We start from the raw sequence: 20,920 nt of genomic DNA, 5'->3' as shown, positions 1-20,920 counted from the left end.
ATGCGAACGTTCTACAGAAACAGCGGAATAATACATTATAACAACACTATGTAACCAAAATGGATTTTTTTTTGATCTAATGATGATAATATTATGCATCACGAACATAAAGAATTTCTCGCAAAGAATACGTGTTGCTAATGTCGAGATTGAGTGATTATACTATATTTTTTAGGAATATACGATACACAAGTGGCCAAGTATAATAATAGAATGCACAATACGTATTTTTAAATACGCCTAGTGATGGTCTCCAACTTCCTATAATCTTAATCTTTATCTTTTCTAAATAACAAATGTAGATCCTAGGAAATAAATTGTACAGCGCCCTTGAGGTGATTTTTCACAAAAACGGCGCTCTACAAATTATCCAATTATTATTATTATTATTATTAATAATAAATGTATGTATGCCATAACACAGGGTCATCCCTAGCATGGATGGTGAAATATCATAAAAAACCACATGTACTCTCTAAATCATGTATCAATAAAAATAAATAAATGTTGCCTCGCATGCCTGCGAAAAGTAGTTCTTAGTTCCAGGAGTGTTTAGAATTAATTTCTGCACCAGAATGAAATACGAAGTCGAATCTAAGTCAATGTAATGTAGTTTTTCAACAGTAAAATTGCTGCTCAATTTTTATGCAAATGCAAAAATATTTGGTTATCAAAATATGAAATCACTAGTAACTTTGTGTACAGCAAATTAAATGTTTTCAAATCATAATCAAATACGGTGACAGTGAATAAGCGTAGTTCTGGGTGTGTTTAAAACATCAAAGCTTGCTTAATGTAAACAATAATATTATCGCGTTGAAATTTATAATCCAATATCACAATATCCAATTGGATCGATAAGATAAAACAAATAACACCGGCGAAGCAATATCGCTCCGCAAACCACTTTTGATTTCGGTCTTCCAGCTGCAATATGTCGAAAGATCGGAATAATACATTAGGTATATTTGGTTTATAGACTGGCGTGAGAAGCTAATAACCTCGCGAGCTAGATAAACCGCCATCGCCATGGGAAAGTACGAGTACCTATTACTTACTTCAATGCGGAAACTCGGCTAGCAGGTTAAATTTGGAATCCAGCATTGATCGTCATTCCTCAACTGTTTGCGAACTGCAACAGATTATTTTTTTGTTTAGGCTTAGTTACGCGGCATTTTGCCGAAAAACTGATCCGTATAAAAACTTTTCATCGATCGTTTGCTACTTGTGAGAATACTAAATGCCATTCAGAGTTTAATGAAGATCACCGTTTATCATAAACCATAATTATTGAGAGTGCGCGACTAATGGTACGTGGGAACATATCACATTTGGTTAACGAAATTAATATCATCTGAAACATAATTAAGCATTACTATCATAAACTTGGCAAATCAAAATAGGATATTACATTCAGAAGTTAACATGGAAAGAAAAACAATATTCACTAATTTGCAGGAAATCGGCAAAGTTTTGAGGGAGGTAAGAAAGAATTTCGAAATGGGAATACGTAATATAGGGTGGCACGTGTCAATCCAGAAATAAATAATGGACGTGGAGTCCATTTTGAAGAAGTCTGGGATATTTGTTCGCGAGAGGCTACATTAAAATAGGGTGGGTCGAGAAAATGAAGTCAATATGTACATTATTTATATTGATTCTCATGTGATGTGGAAGCGCTCGATAGGGGGCTCTGTGTTTGCACATATGGAAGATTTATCTAGGGTGTTAAAGGAATTATACTATTGAGTTCACATTTCTTTATATTCAGAAGAAAAATCAGTTTTGCAATTTTCAAATACTTTCTTACAAACAGTTTGATGATATAATGATGTCAAGAATAATGTACACAATATAGACAATAAGTTAAACCTTAATTTTGGATAAAAATAATTTACATACATATATGCATAAAAAACCTAATATGTAGGTACCTACTTAATAATTATTTTCGTTACATTATATTTAAGATTGTTTATTTATTCAACCTATATGTGTACATAACGAGCACTTTACTGGACATGGGCATGTGGTACCTACTGGTATTCTATTGCATTAAATAATATGATGGCGTATGGGCAACATTTGTATAGCTCGGGGCTTTCTGTGCCCTGTCACATTACTTCAAGGTAGTAACGAATACCTACAACTGAATCAGAGTGCAGTACTTTCATAATTAATTAGATATCTCACATGATATCTCGCTGCAGGTTTTTGCGGCCCGCAGCCGCCGACAGATCTGAGACATGCAGTGTCGAACAGTGAAATGTCTCGTGTGCAAGCGACCTAATTAATTACGTAATACAAATTTATCATTTTACCGGGGCTTGCGTGATTCATTTGCGAAAAATCACTACACATGGGTAATTTACGATGACAGCACACTCGAGGAAATTCTGAAAATAATCAAGTACCTACCGGACAAGTAGAAAATTACACAAATTATTAATATGGAAGTGAAAATAGTATCTGCGAATATTTTAGAGTTCATATTATAGATCGGTTTACTTTCATTTTATTATCATCACTTTCACGTGCCGCCATTCGTTCATGGTGAACAGGCACTCTATTCTATTGCAGCCAATAATGAGTGTCCGACAAATGTAACATAAAAGTGACTGATTAGAAATTGCTTCGGAGAAATTTTCACTCATCCAACGAATTCGTCATAAGAAGGTGTTCTGATATAAAATAGTAACAATGAAGATTTCCATCTTCTGAGAGACCGAGAAAGCACGGCTGCACCTTGAAACAAGGAACGTGGGACGAAACGTAGAATTACCGATGCATGTAAATGCACTCGTATGCACGGAGAAGTCAATCTGCATGTTATGCCCGGAGTGCATTCATGTTGGATTGTGACACAATAACAAATGAAACTGATATAAATTGACTGATGGCAGATATCACAGAAAACAATGCACCTTCCACGAAGTGTTCAGAGGTGGTTCTTATGAGATTAGGTACATTATACATATTTATTCCCGGGTAATTGTACATTGTGCATCTCTAAAAGAAATCACAAACCCATGACATTTCCTGTTCGCATAAAATATAAGAAGAGCACTCTCCATTCTTAAGTGTTTTAAAAACACTTCTAAAACTTTTAGCAAACCTAAAGAGACCATTGCTGATATGTTGGGTAACAATTTACGTTGTATTTTATTGGTAATTAAGTTGTCCCTATGTGCCTTTGACAATGTTTTTGTATAAAATAAAGGACAGTTGCAGTTGCATGTTCAGAGAGCACACGCAACCATCGACTATTAGTTATAAATTCAATCAGGCTCCTTTTGTTGTTGATGACAGCAGCAGTCGTGGTTGATTAGGCTTGTAGTGCACGCTTTTCTAATTGATAAATATGCAAATGAATCACAAAATGCCCTTGGTAGAATGCGAATTTAAATTACGTCGCGTGGGCGGGGCTGGCTGGTGGGTACTTCTATTGTTGTCCCAGGATGATGGCTGTCTGGGACCTCCCTGGTAACTAAAGTCATACCGCAGATAGCTCCGTTGTAACTTCTCCCACATTCTCTTCAACGACGGATGTAACGGAAAAAGGAGTTACAACGGAGTTCTCACACCACCAGATATTCATAATTTATGGTATCGGTCTATCGTCCTTCAATTTCGGTTTAAAAAGGTCTCTTCAACATTCGCATTGACTCCTTTCTAACCCGCTTCATAACATCGCCCATTCGAGCGGCCACATAGTTCGCCTGATTACAGCCAGCGGAACCCTTGCAAGGGAAATTTGACACGTTGACTTAATAATGCAGTATTATGATGTTTTCGCTCTATACACTAGCAGAGCACACTAAGGACGAATTAAAATGAATTTGTCTATAATTTAGAAATTAATTTATCTTTAAAGTTTAAAACAAAAATATATTTGTAATGGAGAAAAACGTTAAATCGAATCTGCCCTTATCATTTCTGGCATCAAACTTTATACTTTTGTAAACGTCACATCACATTTTTTTGCTTTTATTTGATAGTTCGAGCGGAGTATTACTTTTTATAACAGATGTAAAGTAAATGTGTATTAACTATGTAATTGAAAATAAACTGAAGGATATCATTTGTAACAAATACCTGACGGACAAAATGCACTTAGTAACATAATAGTTTTTGCCAGAAAAAAAACTTTTGGCAAATAAATGGCCACAAAAACTGCAATTAAATTTGATAAAAAGTTTTTAAATGGTTCAAAACTGAAGTGCTTGTTTTCTCAAAACAGAAAGTTTATGACGTTTTTTGCCAGTACACCCACGATATTATGTTTCATAAGATATTATATATAATTTTATCTGGCTATCAATAATTCAAGACACAAAATATTATTATTTCACGACGATATATAACACAGAGGAAGCTAAAATATTTCCATAAAGAGTGACAAAAGAATTGCAAATTTCGTATGTAAATTCAAAACAGAATCTCAGAAGTACAGAAGTACATCTGCGTGAGTGTTTTTCGTCTGAACGTGGATGTAACGCGATTCGCATGTGAATTAACCCAACGGATGTATTTGTTTGAATAAAAAATCGGATGTGGTAATAAAGACAAGGGCACACGTATGTAACTATAGATATACCTAAAACATTATTAGCTTCGTCATTTCACTTTTCAAATAACTACTCGCTATCAGAAGGGGAAACATTGTGAATAATCGATAAGATTCCTACATATCTACTGATTGACTTAATAAGGGAATATACATATACTTATATAAACCACAAAGTGATATTTTAGGATTTTAAGCAATTACTAGCTTTTTGCCCGTTGCAGGCAACTAATGGGTAAAAATGTGGTGCGTGGTGTAGTGTTTGAATGAAGATGAGGCGAGAGTGTGGGATACAAATTTAAAAAAAAAGTAATGAATATTTGGAGAAAAAAGGTGCCAAAGAGCTTACTGATCATTTTTTCACCGAGCCGTTCGGGTTGTGTAGGTCGAGACGCGTAATTTGATACCCATATCGTATGTACGGTTTTTGTCACCGACACTCTTGTTTTAAGCAATTATATAATGTACACCTACTTACAAACAATAAATAATGTTTTTTTATCGAAGCTTTTCTGTCCATTTATCAGAAGCTATAAATATTTTAATGAAAAAGTTATGTTTATAAAACAGAGTTTTTTTATGCAGAGCACAAAGGTTAACAAATTATTTTAAGTAAATTTTATTCGCTTGAAATACCCATACAAATTGAAAAAGTAGATTCTGAGTAAAAATAAATGCCGCCTACGGGAATTGAACCCGCACTCTTCTGATTGCCGGTCAGGTGATCTAAACCACTAAGCTACGTCGGCTTATTCCGAACCCGCCAAATAATATTTGAATAATTATTGCTTATAATTTGTTATCCTTTGTGAGAAACTATAATCATAAATTTGGGATTCTAAATTTAGAAAAGAAAGTTTTTTTTATTTCTCCCCAATTAAATGCAATGTCAATAACCATTATTAGAGTAATATTAGGAATGGATATAATATTATAAGAGCCGTAAATCGGTCGTAAAGCTAAGCACGCAGCATTAGAAAACGTTTCGACACTAAAAAAGTTTCAAATAGTTACAAAGAAATTAATTCTCACACAACATACTTACACACGCACAGTGTTATGTATTGTGTATATTTATACTATATCATATGAGGTATGCGATACCGTTATGTATTACGTTACGTTAGGTACGTATGTACTTTCGATTTCAGAAATGGTGACAAGTTGCAGTTTCATGTTCCGGCGAAATTATTGCGAGCAATGTTTGTAGTGAGTGCAAGATATATTTTCATGTTCATTCGACAGCTGTGGTTTCATTTTTGTAAGGTTTAAAATTTAAATTAGAAAACCAGCTCACAAATTTTTATTCAAAGAAACAAAGGCCAACATCTTTGAACTTATAAAATGACAGAAAATATAAACCTTAGATTTAACCTTCCAATACTTGCCACATTTGTCTATGAAATTCCATAATTGTGCCCTATAAAGGGTTCAATCAAGCGTACACATCACTAAACCGTGGAGATTATAATACAGGGGTTTCCAATAAGAGGTGTTATTTTGAATAGCCCGCTATTTCGGTAGAAGTTACTTTTGAAGCTGTCATTTTTTGACATTTGACAAGTAGAAACTACGCCATTAATAAAAAATGGAACGATATACGCTTCAACAACGCATTTAAATTATTAAAATTCACTTGAGTGAATCAAATGCAAATCATCTTGAGTGATGAGGCTCATTTCCACCTCGGTGGCTTCGTCAACGAGCAAAATTGTCGCATCTGGGGCTCGGAAAACCCAAGAGTTATTGTTGAAAACCCTCTCTATCCTCAACGTGTGACTGTTTGGTGCGGTTTATGTTCCGGCGGAGTCATTGGACCTTACTTTTTCGAAAATGAGGCTGGAGCAACAGTTACGGTGAATGGATTGCGCTATCGAGAGATGATTAATGATTTTTTATGGCCGTAATTGGATGGTATTGATCTGGACAATGTTTACTTTCATCAAGACGGCGCTATGTGCCACACAAGCAACGAAACCATTGATCTTTTACGATTGAATATCAAAATAACACCTCTTATTGGAAAACCCTGTATTACGTGTCTTACATAAAAAGTAGTGCATTGTTCTTGTTACCTACCCAGCAATAATTCTTCTCCAGTTGGATAAATTGACCGATAAAAGATGCCGTATTTTTGGGAACTACGAACATCTGTTTGGAGGACGGGAAGGGGTTTGGGTTTTTTTTATCAGTTGGTTTACACGGCAACCTAGAGACAATATAAAGGAATATAGGGTAGATAGAAACAATAAAAATAAGTCAGCTTAAATTTTTTTATCATTTCTATGACCTAGGTTATTTCAACCAATTCTCTAGTGTTTAGGCGAATACCTCATATCGTATTATTCAAAGCGGGTATTTCCACGTAAATATGGGTGTAGCTATTTTGCGCGTCCTCGCAGTATGGTTCCAAGTAGTACTATTATTTTAGTATCTTTCCCTCCATTTTGAGCGTTTGGAATATATGTTTATGTTTTACATGTCTCTTCCTGCGTTTGTTTCGATAAAAGATGGACCTCAGAGATTAAAAAAAAATCTGAAAATGCTGTACGTCTCCTTTAACTTAATACACATTTAAAAGTTGATCGTAATTCATAAAAAAATCACAAAAATGTACTGTCTCCGAGAAAAATAATTAAATTTGCGAAATTAAAAAATATATATGTATTTGTTAAAATTATAAGAAATTCACCAATGGATCCTTACAAATCTCAAAAATTACGAAATCTTTTTTTTAACGCATATTTAATTGTACCAATTTGTACGTGATCATATAAAAAATAAGATTTCCCTTATATATCCCTGTTTTCCGGAATTTCCCTGTAAGTGGCCGCCGTGGCCACCATGGACGTGTACTTGGTATTTTATGGGTAACTGATAACTACCCATTAAAATGTCAAATAATTTTAACGAATTTAACAGAACGTTGGAAGAGATGAATTTAAAAAAAATAGTGAAAATAAGTGAAATGATATGATATGCTCGTGCGATATGCTCGCTGAGATATATGTACCAGGTAGATGGTAGTAGGTTAGGTAGCACAAGCCACCAGCTTCGCGCACGAGTTACTTCAGAATGATAAGACCCATCTTGACACCATTAGCTGAGTGCTTCTTGACTCCGCTCTGACCTCATTCAGCACAAGTCAAAAGTGAAACACCCGACCAGGTAAAATTAAAAACCGATATCCACTCTCTCCGCCAACTTAGGGCAACCACTCAACACTCGAGATTAACTGGAAAGAAAGGAAGCAAAACCCGATGATTAGAAGAATGAACCGATAGAAGGTAAATTTTATGGTTTTCCTAAATAAGACGATAAGTGCCCTTCAAAGGCAACTTAATGGCCTGGTTACTTGTAGATTTTGTCATATGACATTTGAATGTAAGTTACAAAAGCATTTCGAGTCTTCTGTCGTGAAGCGAATCGAATCCGGTACAATATATCATCAGGCCCGGTAGATGGGTACTGCAGACAATAGCAGCTGTACGATATTGCTATGCTTTCTGTGTGCTTTGCTCATTTCAGTCACATAACACAAGCGAGAATGCGCAAAAAAACACTCAAGTATTTCCCATTATACTTTAACAGTCGTTGTTTGGAAGGTTTTAAAAATACATATCATCACGCCCTGTACATATTCGTTTCAGAATCAAAGCATTGAATATTTTATATATTATATTATAGGCACACATCAAATATATTAAAAGTTTATGAGCATTCGGCCTTCTATCTTCCTGGTATCTATCAACGTACCATTTATCTTATTAACACGTTGAAGACAGGATTAGAATAATAAGTAGTTTAACATATTTGTACCTTATCAAAAACTAGGATAATTTATATCCTTATCAAGTCGGGAGACAACACAATCTTGGTAATAATAATATTTATCTCTGAACAAAACCAATGCGGATAAATATCTTGAATACACAGTGACTAAAGTCGATACATTTTATAAATATTTCCAAAGGGTGGGGTCAGTACTCAATACATGACATTCATTATTTGGATGTATACGGGTCAATAAAATAAAGTTCTGACCAATCCACGTGGATAATACACTTACCCACGCCAGTTGTTGAGTCGACAGGTGATCGAGCCAAGGTGTGATCGACTCCCCGACATTGAAGATGTTCTAAAGCTGGACATACACGGCAGAGCCAGGTAGCCAAATGGCTGCGCGCCAAGTCAAACTCATCGTATGTGGAGAAATTCAAGTGGCTTTGCGTGGCTCGGCAGCCTTCCCTTGATGGTCTTGCCTTGCCAAAAAGCCGTGGCTCGGCCGTATGTTTCAAATCCCCGAGCCAAATTCTGCTCAGTATGAATTCAGACATCAAGTCCGACAGGAAAGATTCCTACATGGTATGGCGTTTTCAAGCAAACATGATTTTGTTCTGGATACTACAGAAAAATATATACCTATATTATTTCTTACTACTTAATGTAAAATAACCTTTTTTAAATATTTGTAAAAAAAACTATTTCACTTGCGTATATTTTTTCAAAACGTACTTATTTTTAATAAACCTTTGTTGACTATTTGTAAAAAAAACCTAGTTCATGTACCCATAAACGATTTCAGTTCACAAGTTCATTCCTTAAATATCCAGGGAAAGATTTCTCTGTAAAGTTCTAACTAAATAACCATCAGGCTGTTTCTCCGCAGGGGTAGGCAGAGAGGACGGACCGCCAAACAACTCGGTCTTGGCACACCCTCCTTGCCTCATTCACATTCATACATCGTCTCATACATACTCTTCTATTATTCCGACTCTTGACATGGTATCTGATTCACTTGATCGTGCAATGTCTTCCACGGGCGTCCCCGACTTCTGCAAAGTTGTATAGCCACCAAAAAATATAACAACTAGCCCCTAAAAATATTTGACAACCTACCGATGTTAATTTCTGGCCCCTAATTTGTATAGTGTCCAAGTGGATTCTGCCAAATTCTTCGGGGGCAAATGGCTCTGCAGTGTGTCCAGACAACGCTGTAGCGCGCTATATTTTCGTGGCTTGGCCCATTTCTGCATATCATTCATTCATCACATTATACATTCCCATTGGTAGTGTATGGTGAGCGATATGCCGAAATAGACCATGATGCGTACGAGTATAGCGTAATGTGTCGCCTACCTAAGGTGCCATATAGACAGTATATACATACAGGTTCCTGGTACATTTGCCGATGACGATCGACCCTTTGTAGGGGTTCATAAATAATCAATTGCCAGAAGTCGTTTACCTGAAGGAGCCGGCACATGACACAATAATACTTTATGCGAAGGAATGTTCTCTTCATTTCCTCGATATGCAATAATATTGAACTAATTATCACACGTTCGACCGTGCGTGTTTTATTTCTCATAAACACGACATAAATAAGATTAACTCATTTGCGACGATCCATAGCAGGAAAAATGTCTGCATTGTCAAAGCGATAAAAATATCACGGTTGGCGATTACAGCTTGTTCAAATTCCAATATTCTTATTGTGCGAATAAATTCCGTACGGTTCAAACATAGAAAAAAGAAGAAAACTAGAAGTGCCTTCCATAGAAATTTGAATGGCAGATTTTTAAATTGTCGCCCCAAGTGGTTCGCTACGTTTGGTGATTTAGCAGGGGTGAACGGGTTCATCGGGTTAGGTGTGCTCAGAATGCGCCTGCCCACCAGCTGCGTGGCGTTCCAGATCGGGAGAGGCTGGTTTGTGGAAACCGTTTCACCTCTCCAACTGGTATCTCGACCCATCGCCTTACGCCGCATTGGGATGGATGGATATATAAAGAACTTCCTCTCATTCCTTTTAAAAAAAGACCCTCAACTTGGCAGCATAAAAGGTGAGGTTAATGTAAAAATAGTTCCATTAAGCCTAATAGCCTAGTTTCACTCTCCGTCTTACTTGATCTCCATTTCATTTGAATTTCGTGAACACAGTTTTGTATTGGAAATTTAAGCTTCGATTAGGCAAATATTTGGATCACGAAACACGCCCACAAGGCACTTCTTGTGTTATTCTTTATTCTATGGGTTCAAAGGAGCATTATTTAATTTCAGATAAAGTACGTGTGAATGTACGTATTTAATCACAACATTACTGTATTGTAATATTAAATATCCATCACTAATAAACATTTCCAAAAACAGAAAGCAAAATAACGCAGCGATAATGTACGTAATCCAGATTATGTACATTATTATTCTTGAGATTTGTTTTATTATTCTTTTTTGTTTACATGTTTCTTCTAGTTTATATCGAAAATCTAGCTCCGAGTAGCACACAATTAGGGACGAAATTTGATTGGATGTTTTGTGATTCGGTAGCAGAAGTCGGGGACGCCCGAGGAAGACATGGCACGATCAAGTGAATCAAATATTTGAGTCGGACCATGTTAAGAGTCAGAATAATAGAAGAGTCAGAATAATAGAAGAGTATGTATGAGACGATGTATGAATGTGAATGAGGAAAGAAGTGGGTGCCAAAACCGAGTTGTTTGGCGGTCCGTCTTCCCTGCCTACCCCTGCGGAGAAACGGCGTGATGGTTGGTTAGTTAGTGTTTCCGATTTTTTTTTGCGAAAATATTTAGCTTATTGAAAATATTGATTGGCAAGTCGCGATGACGTGATTACTAAAGTGGTTAACATCTCCAGTACATTGCACATGGTTATGTATAAATAATATAATCTTACCTAATATCTTGCCTAAATTGGAATATCAACATGAACACGTTAAATCTGTCATGCATGAATAATAATATGAATACGGTAAAAATATAATTAGTTTTTTTTCCCCACAGAATGAGTACTCCGCGCTTTCGTGCAGACAAATAATAGTCAATTATGTGAATATGCTGTGGACTGTGGATAATGAGGGAAATTCCTATTACTAGTCCGTCACCACTGCGTTCAACGAACTACGCCATTATTCCATGGACATTATATTAGTCTCCATACAAAATGTATTACCCACTGACTCTATTAAAAAAAAATGCCAAAGATATCAGATAATATAAATCCTTACGCTTAGATTTACAAAAATAATTATCGTACATTTATTTTGGCAACATTTTTCTTGACGATAAAGTCACGTCCGAGATCTGATACCACAGTTTGTACTACACCACACTCCAGGCGGAAAGTTTGACCAGCTCTTAATGTTTATGATGGTGCGAAAAACTTAACTAACTAGTGGTTCTGTGAACAGTAGACTTCGCGTAATGCTGATGACTTAAACTTGACAGCTAGTAACGCTCGTGCACTCTGACCGAATAAAAAGGTACCATCAAGGGCTCAGTGTGTCCAGGAGTGACGGACGTATGAATCCATTTCTCCCGCTGCGGTGCAAGATGGGTCGAGAATCCAGCTGGAGAAGTCAAAGCCTCTCCCGATCTGTCATGAACATACCTCACCCGATGAACCCGGGCACCCTTGCTAAGTCACCAAACGAACCACTTGGGGTGGCCTATGGCAGAGGTGTTAGTTATTCACTAAAATGTTCCCGGGGCGGCGGTACCCATACCCGCCCATTGGTAGAATTTATCAGGTTATCAATTTAGAAGAACTTTATGTAATTAATTTACTGCACAATTTGTATAGCGCCGCTTTTGAGAGATATCACCTCAGGGGCGCTTTACAGTTGATGCAGGTATTACAAAAAATATAAATATTACAAAAATAAAGTGAAGTTAAGTTAAGTAAAATGAAGTACAGGAACAGGTGACACGAAGATAGAAGGTGGAGACTCAGCAGCAAGAATCCTAGGTGGTGAAGAAACTGGACCAGCTGCTGCAGGAAGAGAGCCCACCGCGTCCACCAACAGTGCCAGCACGAGGTTCGTCATCCATCCAGGTATGTGTCTGCTGCTAATAAAGTGCTGACACAATATCTTCACATAGATTCCAGACCTTGGCAGCACCGCTGTGACGTTCGACGAAGATAGAAGATGGAGACTCTGGAGCAAGAATCCTAGGTATGTCGTAAAATCTTAAATATTACCCGGGAAGCACATAAGGTTCAGCAGAATCATTTCAGATTTCTTACTTATAACATGGGTAACGTTTCTTTTGTCCAGGTAAGAATTGTTCCTACAAATGAGAATTTTGTTATTAAATGTGACGTTTCTTTTACATAATTAAGCCAACACACAGAGAAATACAGAAGGATAAGAAAATGTCAAAAACGAGACGAACACACCTCAAAATGCGTTTTATGACTTAACTAGCTGACGTTTACCCGGCGTTGGTCGACTTTTCTGTACTTTCTATAAATATAATATATTATGTTTGTTCCTTCCGGAAGAAATTCTCTAAATGATAGTGAAAACTCTATCAAAATCCGTTGCGTAGTTTAGAAGAACTAAGCGCACAAACGACAGATGCGGATAGCGACCTAGTTCTATACTCTTTAATAAAGATTAAAAATTACAAGGACCAAATCTGAAATACTGATGAATACTTAAGTGTTTCCAATTATGATGATTTGTGGTTGGTTTTAATGTTGAAACGTAAAATAAACTTAATTTAAAACCCAGCTTCTTTGTCAACTCAAGTCATCCGAGAAACAAATTTATATGGCTGTGTGGTAACGAAAGAACCACTTCTTGGGATTTGGGATACAATCAAAACAAGAAGAAACGATTAGGAATGGGGGAATGAATTACTGGCATTATACGATGGACAAGTAGAAATCTGTGCTTTGGGCTGATGAATTCAAAATCGTACTAAGTATTTGGTATAAAGAAGACGCTTTATGTTTGCCGCTTTCCCTCGAAAAATGTTTCCAGATACCTACATTGTCCCTATCTTGAGAATGGCGGTGATTCGTCGGTATATGTGGTTGCTTTTCAGCTGCAGGGGGTCGAGATGGGATTAGAATGAATGCTATACTAAACTAAGGAAAAAGGGTCTCTAACTAATTATTGAAAGAACCTTAATTGGAAAAAGATCCAAAACACGCGTTTGTGTAAACAATTACTCCAAGATAATGAAACGGTGATAATCTTATGTGCTATTTAATTATAGCAAAAAAATAGTATTTAGTTATAGCAACCACACGGCCCTACACTGACGATGTTCTACTAAGACATGAGCTGAGAAGAAAAAAGTGCAACAATACAACTTCAAATGTGTTCTGTTCATTAGTATATTGGCGCTGTGTGTTTGTTACGAATTGACGACGAAAATCTTGTTATTCATTATGTAGGTATGTAAATAAATTCAAAATTCTCAAAGGAGGTATTGCATAAAATAATAATATAATAATAATAATAATGATTTATTGTCTTCTTTTCTTATTAACACATAGATATAATGATATCCTCACTGGGATCTCCCGTGCTGAGGATGTCATTTACATATTATAATTTAATTATAAGAAATTAATATTACAACAAAGTATAATGTAGTATATATATATTTTTTAAGTAATTTTAAAATAAGTAAGGTACTGTTTTTTGGTATAGTTCAGTTGATTCTGTTTTAGTCTGTGTTTGATTTCAGTAAATTTTCTATTTCAGATCTTCCTATGTTAAGTATCCAGCTTTTTATTTCAGATTTAAATGTTAAAGTGTTGAGGTTTTTGAGTGTGAGTGGTATTTTGTTGTAGAGTTTAATACTGTGATATAAGAAGCTTTTTTGCCCAAAAGTTGTATTTGTAATTATTTGTTGGATAAGTTTTTGATCATGAGATCTAGTGTTTCTATTGTACGTGTTTGTTGTTATTTCTTGTGTTTTGTGTTTATGAATGTAAATGAGTATAGTTTTAGAATATAGTTGTTTAATAGACATGATGTTAAGATTGGTGAAGATTTCGTTAGTGCTAGTTCTTACAGGAACTTTCAGTATAATTTTCATTATGGCTTTTTGAGATTTAATAAGTGGATATAGTATGTTTTTATTTGCACTGCCCCATCCGATAATACCGTATTCTAACAGTGATTGGCAGAGAGCCATGTAGATTTTGATTAAGTCTTTTTTAATGAGCACATTCCTGATAGTTTTGAAAAAATAACTAAGTTTTTTAATTTTATTATCTAAATAGCTAATGTGATTGGTCCATTTTAAATTTCCATCTATTTTTAGACCTAGATACGTTATATGGTCAACATTTTCTAATGAGGGACAATTACAATGCTCATTTAAGTGATGCGGGCTATGAATTTTCAAGTTATGGTTTTCTTCAGAGTTTTTTGTATTTTTTATTTTGAAAGTGATGAATTTGGTTTTATTAGCATTTAGTGTAAGTGAATAGTAGTCTAGCCATTTTTTAATCCTGTTTAGTGTGTCTTCTGCTTTCTTAAATGTTTCTGTCCAATTATTCCCATTTATAAGGAGAACAGTATCATCCGCAAAACTTATGATTTCTCCGTCACATTCTATGTGGCATAGATCATTAATGTAAATTAGGAACAGAATCGGACCCAGAATACTTCCTTGAGGCACCCCGCATTTGACATCAATACACTCACTGGTTATGTTGTTAAGTTTCACAGTTTGCTTTCTATTTCCCATGTAGCTTTTAAAGAATATCAGTTCATTATCAGTGATCCCTATGTTAACTAGTTTTTCAAAAAGATGTTGGTGATTTATTGTGTCGAAGGCTTTAGAAAGGTCGAGAAATACTCCAATGCATTTTTTATGTGAATCTAGAGAATTTTTAATATATTCAATTACTAAAGCTATGGCGTTGGATGTTCCTAGATTTTTTCTGAAACCAAATTGTTTTGGTGATAATAGTTTATTTGATTCTAGGTAATCGATGAGTTGAGTTTTAACTGTTATTTCTAAGATTTTAGATAATGTGTTCAGAATTGTGATTGGTCTGTAGTTATTGATATCTGTACGATTTCCTGATTTAAAGATTGGTGTAATAGTCCCTATTTTGAGTTGTGATGGAAATCTGCTTTCCGTAATAGATTTGTTTATTAGAAAGAGTATCGGTTCGGTAATTTCATCTTGTATAAATTTTAATGTTTTCATTGTGATTTCATCACTACCAGATGAAGATGTTGGTTTGAATTTAGAAAATATTAGTATTAGTTCTTGTTTAGTGATTTGTTTTAGAGCAAATTTAAACCTTTGTGGATTTGGGTGTTTGTTTATTTTTGGGTTATAGTGTTGGGGTTTGGTTATTTTATTCGCTAAGTTCGAGCCTATGTTTGCAAAAAAGTTGTTTGTGTAGTTAATTAGTTGATGTACGTTTTTGTTGAGCGAGAGTGTGCCGTTCTCTGTGTTGATTTCTTCCAATGGGTTTGCTTTGTTTTGATTTGTGTAGGTGATTTCTTTAATTATTTGCCAGAGAAGTTTTGGATTATTATTGGATTGATGAATTTTAGATCTGTAGTAATTTTGTTTGGCCGATTTAGTAAGATTGGAGCAGATGTTTCTATAATTTTTGTAAAATAGTTTTAAGGAAAGGTCGTATGGATAGTTTTTTACTTGCTGATGGAGCTTGTCTCTTTTTCTTATACATTTTAGTAGGCCAGGTGTGATCCATGCTTTTTTGATAATTTTATTGTGTGAATATGTGTAAGTTTTTATTGAGGTGTGGTTATGTATTTTTAATTGCAATAGTTTAATAAATAATTTCCAAGCATCTTCAAGGTCTTCAGCTTTATATATTAATTCCCAGGTTTCAGTTTTTAGTGAATTTTTTAGTTCGTTGTAGTCTATAACATGTCTATTCCCCGTTAAATTTTGAGTCGATGGTCGATTTTCCTTTGCATGGATGTTAAAAATTAAAGTGTAGTGATCAGTGATAGTGGATTGCTGTATGATTGTGGAATATTTTTTATTTGTTTTTGTCATTATGTGGTCAATGCAGGTTTGCGAGGGGATTGATTTATTAATTTTGTGATCCACTCTTGTTGGTTCCCTTACAGCGGCAGTCATCCCGTGGGAGAGGAGTAGTAATTGGTATTCCTGTGTTTGTGGATGTTGCCTTCCGGTATCCAATATGTTAATGTTGATGTCCCCTATGATGAACAAGTTCCTGATGTTTCGTTCTTGAAGTAGAATGGAGTCTAGTGATTCAAGAAATGGTGACAAATTTGTAGATGAAGGGGATCTGTAGATAGCGAAGATGCATGTGTCTTGATCAAGTTTTACTTTCAAACAGTTTGCGTCTTGTAGTTCGATTTCTTCTATTTTGCATTCCATCTTATTTTTACAATATACAATTACTCCATCGTTTTGATGTTTGTGAAGTTTAGTATTGAAGACTTTGTAGTTGTTGATGTTTTTATGCACATATGTTGAGGAATTTATCCAACATTCTGTAAGGATTAATAGGTCAGGTTCTAAATATAATTCATTTATCAGCAAGGTGAAATCTTCGAAGTTTTTGTTAATACTTCGAATGTTTTGATGAATTATGTTCAGGATCGGTAACTCGTCCTGGATTATACGGTTTAACATGCAGGTATTTGTGGTGATTATTGGGTTAGGTATCAGTTTTTCAAGTGTTTCCGTTGTGAAAGAGGCCATTATAAAGATATAGAGTAGATGAAGTGTCTATAGGGTTTTTTTTTTATTTGTTTAAATCATCTTAGTAGGTATATCGTTAAGATGTTTTATTTCGACAACCTTTGAATCTTTAGTTTTTCTTATAAGTATTTTTCCCGATTTCACCCAAACATATTTATATTCTTTTATTAGGGCTCTTTGTTTGGTGTTTCTCAATGAATTGCGTAATACGGTTATATGTATAGTGTAGGTACTTATGGAAGACAATTTGCATACGTTACATTACATTACGTGTCGCGAGTTTTCTTTATATTTTCATTAAGAACGATTTTCGGAATTTTATAGAACAGGATATTTTGTGGAAACAGGGATAACTTTTCAGTTTAAAAAAATGTATATCCTTTCTGCTTTAAAAACATCAACATACAACTTCAAAACACGGCAGGCCGCTATTGATACTGACGCATAATTGAGGATTTTCAATTAATATTGTTATCCCCCTCGTGGGAATCAGCTGACCAGAACCGATGCTACAATGTTGTATATTGACCCTAGAATATTCAACTTCCTCTATCTGTTAATATAAAAGTAACAATCCGAGCTTCTACTTCGGGGAAACTATTGGCAGTTTGCCCTGTAATCCACAAACCAGAAGAAAATCTGGGAAGGCAATTCTGACTGGAACTAGGTACTAAAATAATCCGGTTTCAATTTATCTCGTTGTTGCAACAGCGTTACTTCCAATACGTTTAAATCGCAATCCATTGTCAGAGTTAGCAGGCGAGAGGGTATGGTATAACGCCATCATCTTTTGTCATGACAATAACAAGGAAATATAACAGTAATAATAATAAAAGGAGAAAACGAAACTACACAGAAAACCAAACTAACTACCGAGAGAGGGAGGAACGCTCATAACTTTGTTCTGGCACAGTAATCTTATTCAGCCATATTCCTAAATATGTACTCAATTATCCCGACAACAACAAATATTTGATATTAATATGAAATATTGAAACAACACAGTACCTGTTTCATTTACTCGATCTTGCCATTCTTCCAGGGATGAATCCGACTTTTTACAGACTGCATAATATTATAATCGGATGTTTTATCATAGGCAACATGTTAATAAACTTCATATACGCTACCTTTGGCTTTGCTGATTAATTAATAGACTTTCAGAATATTTCGCGTTAATTATTTCTCCAGGGACGAAGTAAAGAAATTAAATAAATGCAAACTACGTTTACAGTAATTATTTTGATATTTAAGTATTAAAAGTCATGTGGTGCGGCGGTATCTTTTTGTGTCTGTTATCGAAGGACCATCAGTCGTATAAGGTAAAGGTGCATAGTTGGTAGATTCTAGGTAAGTGCGACACAACACAAAGGTTGTGCAAATGAGCGCTCCTCTGTCCTTCTGAGAATTCGACTCCACGGGTATCATCTCACTTCGAGGTGGGTTTAGTTTAGGGATGTCGATTATGTTGTAGACAGCCGTGGGTGCTACTCGGGTAGATTAAGTAGGTAGGTAGGTACTGGGTGCTCCAGGTCTAATCACGGAACGATATTATTGTCAACTAGCATGACTAAAGAATGGGCATTGATTTGAAATTTGAGTATGCTCGGTGGATTAGATGAAGACATCAAGTAGGGACTTGTAGATTTCAATCCCTGCCTTGAAAATAAAACTGGGCAAGTACCTACCGCAGGCCACTTGATTAGACGCCCGTATTTGTCAGTGGTAATTAAATTTTTCATAAACAATTTTTACATTTTCAATAGTGCTCTTATTCTTTTGGGAAGTCTAATAATCTAGTAAAAACATGAATTCGAGATAATTACATGAATTAATGACATTACATTAGAAAATATAAAGATTAATTAAGTAAAGAAAATTTGTTTTAAATCGCCTGCATCGCTACATGCAACCCTACCTTTATTTTTATAGAATAGGAGACAAAAACACAGTTTTTGAAGCTGCCAAGGGAATGTGAAGTTTTTTTTAATGTCTTAAAACGCGAAACAAATAATAATACACAATACAACATTCCAAATTACCAGATAATCAAAAAAATGATTAAATTCCTTTCCTAGTGATTTCTTTGAAATAATTATTACTAAATAATACTGAACAATGGTGAAGAACAACAGTTATCAATATAGTATTACGAATTAGATACAACAATTATTTAGTATCTATAATGATAAAATGCACTATCATAAAATAAATAAAAACGCAACCCTAAAACAATACACAATAGAACCAAAAAAGCTTTGGTTTTTGACATTCGTTTCAACTTTCTTGTTGTAGACCAAATTAATTTTCTGTCAATTGGTAGACGTGCACAATATTAATAGACAGTTTTTTAAACTTACCGTGAAATCGAGTGATCAAAGCGATTGTTGACTGACAATATAACGGTACAACAGCTGTGTGAACTTTCAAGCTTCTCGTAAGCACTGTGGTTATAATTCATAACACAATATATCAAAAAAATAAACTCTGTCAACTTTATAATAAACAATAACGACGTATTGATTCACAATAGACACATGTTTCACATTTATAACATACGCGAAGTACGGAATGAAATAAACACTCTACCTAGACACCAAACACCGACAAACGCCAGCGGCCATTTGCATAAAAATTTGTTTTCTTTTCTTGTTATTAGAATATGCGCATGCGTATTCAACTTATTTTTTAATTTATTTTATGGCAAAATGATTCTAAAAAATTATTTATGGTGGCTTAGAAAGAAATTAACAATGATGACTCTGACCGTTGCTATTACTCTAACAAAAAATATTTATGGTGATATTGAAACAAATATTTTTTTGACATAATACAATAAACCAATGGACTTGAGTTATACATATATTATTAACGTTGTTGGTTTTGTAGATATATTTTTTTTACCAAATAAAACGCTTACAAATATTGCATAGATGTATAAAACTGACTTCTGCAACAATTTTCTTATTTACCGTAAAAGTGAAAACAAGTGGGGTGGGGTGTAATTACATACCTACATATTAAACTCCCCCCTTCCTATCGGCTTTAATATTGGGTGGGAAAAAATAATACTCGTAGATTACATTCCTGGAAAATATAACACTATTATTTGCACCATTTCTTTTATCAACACGATATAAAAAATTGTATGACATGTGTAAATTTTTACATACAACTGCCGCTTTTATTACGCGTTTAAAACATAACCCTTTGATTCAATTTAATAAACGACTTTTTTAATTTGCGATTATTGAAAACAGTGACATTTCAAATTATTTTTCTGAATATTAATACACCCGTAAAATTCTTAAGGTTATTTCATTATTAATGAAGGCCTCAGCACGGGCAAGCCACCCAGTGAGGCCTACATTACTGGAAAACATAAATTGTAACAAAATAATGTACCAAATAAAAAAAATAAAAATATATATATGTAAATTTATATGTAATCTTTTTTAATCTTTTATAATAATATTTTCTTTTAATGTATCATTATTTTTTAGTTATATATATATATATATATTTATTTAGTTATGTATATATTATATTACTTTTCTTTTTTTTCCTCTTTTGTTTTTGTTCTTACAAAATATGTATGCGTGCATGAATAACTCAATTTTGACTGTCCTAAAACGGGAATTCCTCCTAGTTGGGCAGTCAAAGTATTTTTTATCTACATGTGTCATTGTATCATCACCTGTACTAAATAAATAAATAAAAAAATAAAAAAAAAATAAAAAAAATGTGTTTAATGTATTTATAACGCCCGGTTTTATTTATTGATATAATATGATAGTGATTCTGATTAGAGGTTTGTCTGATTTTTTACAATCCATCGTTATTAATTATTTTTACATTTATTTACTTA

The 20,920-nt window shown here is 34.5% G+C and overlaps 1 protein-coding gene across 1 annotated transcript in view; it reads right to left on the bottom strand.

Annotated features, from left to right (window-relative positions):
- The window catches only part of Src64B (Tyrosine-protein kinase Src64B), a 105,346-nt gene extending 85,692 nt beyond the window's left edge, over positions 1-19,654 (bottom strand). Inside the window, exon 1 of the mRNA XM_089633246.1 lies at positions 19,413-19,654. The gene's annotated coding sequence lies outside the window, so the exon portion shown is untranslated. The remainder of the gene's footprint in view (positions 1-19,412) is intronic.
- Between the last annotated feature and the right edge of the window lie 1,266 nt (positions 19,655-20,920).

Source organism: Hesperophylax consimilis, chromosome 7 (assembly GCF_061612785.1).
Source record: "Hesperophylax consimilis isolate HC1 chromosome 7, BYU_Hcon_1.0, whole genome shotgun sequence".
Taxonomy (NCBI): domain Eukaryota; kingdom Metazoa; phylum Arthropoda; class Insecta; order Trichoptera; family Limnephilidae; genus Hesperophylax; species Hesperophylax consimilis.
The sequence above is the reverse complement of the archived record's forward strand: the minus strand, read 5'-3'. Positions and strand labels throughout refer to the sequence as shown.